This window comes from Cynara cardunculus, assembly GCF_001531365.2.
Source record: "Cynara cardunculus var. scolymus isolate 2C chromosome LG 5, CcrdV1, whole genome shotgun sequence".
In the NCBI taxonomy this organism is placed as follows: domain Eukaryota; kingdom Viridiplantae; phylum Streptophyta; class Magnoliopsida; order Asterales; family Asteraceae; genus Cynara; species Cynara cardunculus.
The window spans coordinates 2,405,322-2,407,020 of NC_037532.1; positions in this window are offsets into that span (position 1 = coordinate 2,405,322).

Genomic DNA, 1,699 nt, shown 5'->3' on the forward strand with positions numbered 1-1,699 from the left:
CTTCCAGTTAACCTTCATGTGGCCCGAAGTTTCCAGCCATTGCATACCGAGAATGGCGTCAGTGCTCCCTAATTCAAGCGGTAGGAATTCCGTAGGGATCCGCATCTCGGCCAGGATCAACTCTACTCCTCGGCACACACCGTTCCCCTTCACCACTTGTCCCGTCCCAACCTTTACCCCAAACCYGGCGGTTTCGTCAGCGGACGAAGCGGAAGCGAGAATGTCAGCTTGAGTAACGCAAACATTGGCGAGAATCCAATGCCCTGAAAACTTAAGGGTTCCTCCACAAGGTTCGTCCAYGGAGGGTGRGTCAGGGACTAAGATCAGGCCAAAAGGCGTAGTCRATGAACAACAGGTGAATATTCTTGTACTACCCCTTGTTGGTCTYGAGGGACGGAGGAGGCTAGGTTAGCCGAAAGATGGTTATCGGTTCAAGGACGTAAGGTGACCCTGCTTTTTGAGGGTAAGAAGGGGTAGAGAAAATGCCTCGAGCCAATGTTCGAGTACCAGGCGCTACGGCGCTGAAGTAACCCATGTCATACTCCCAGGAAAAGCTCATACGTCAGGAACCAACTACGGGAGAACCAGGAACGGAGAGCTTTCCCCCCTTTTCCGCGGACTCTTTGGCCTTAAGAACGCTGGTTTTAAGAATGAGTGATTACCCTTCTCCGACCCTTACTGTCCAACCTGACAGCAGACAGCTAATGCGTTCCACTTATTGAACAAGGTTCTATGGTCGGTCCGTGACCCCGAATGCCGAAGGCGTCCTTAGGGTAATCTCATAGTTCCTACGGGGTGGAGATGATGGGTCGGTCCATGGATTTTCCTTCATTTTGCCGCATTTCACTCAAAGGATTGAAGGGAGATAAGTGCATCAAGCTGTTCGCAAGGGCCAACATGATCCTCTTCCCTAGGATCCCCGATAAGGGAACCCTAGGAGGACCGCCGAATCCAACTACTGTCCATGTACGATCCATAGTTGGAGTCGTGAGAACAGCCCTGTGGAAACAAAATTGCATGATGCACCACAGTCAATGAGGACAATCACTTCTTCACCTCTGATGATCCCCCGAATTTTCATGGTACGTGGGGATGTAAGTCCAACCACTGAGTTCAAGGATAACTAGATAGTTTGGTCTTGTTCGGTTACCAATCTTTCAACCTCATTTTGATTAATTTCGTTGTCGTCTGCTTCTATTTCGGTGGGTTCATCTTAGAGTAGAAGTACTTGTAATTCCTTGTTCTTGCACTTATGACCCACTAGATTTTTTTGGTCACAACGGAAACAGAGTTCCTTAGCTCGTTTGTCTCGAAGCTCCGCTTCTGTTAATTTTCTGGTTGTCGGGAGGCTCCCACCGCTTAATTTTACCAACCACTTTTGATAGTCGGAGGAGACTTCACGCTGCTCTAGCAAATATTTGAGGCTACGCTGATCGGTTTTGATGATGAATTGCTTCCCCGTCAGATATAAAACTTCCATTTCTTAACCGCTAACACAATCGCCATCAATTATCGCTCATACACTGATTTATACTTCCCTGTCACTGGTAATTTTTGACTGAAATAGGCCACTGGTTTGTTGTTTTGCATTAGGACAGCTCCTGCCCCTTGAATTTCATCTGCAGCGCCTTCCAGTTAACCTTCATGTGGCCCGAAGTTTCCAGCCATTGCATACCGAGAATGGCGTCAGTGCTCCCTA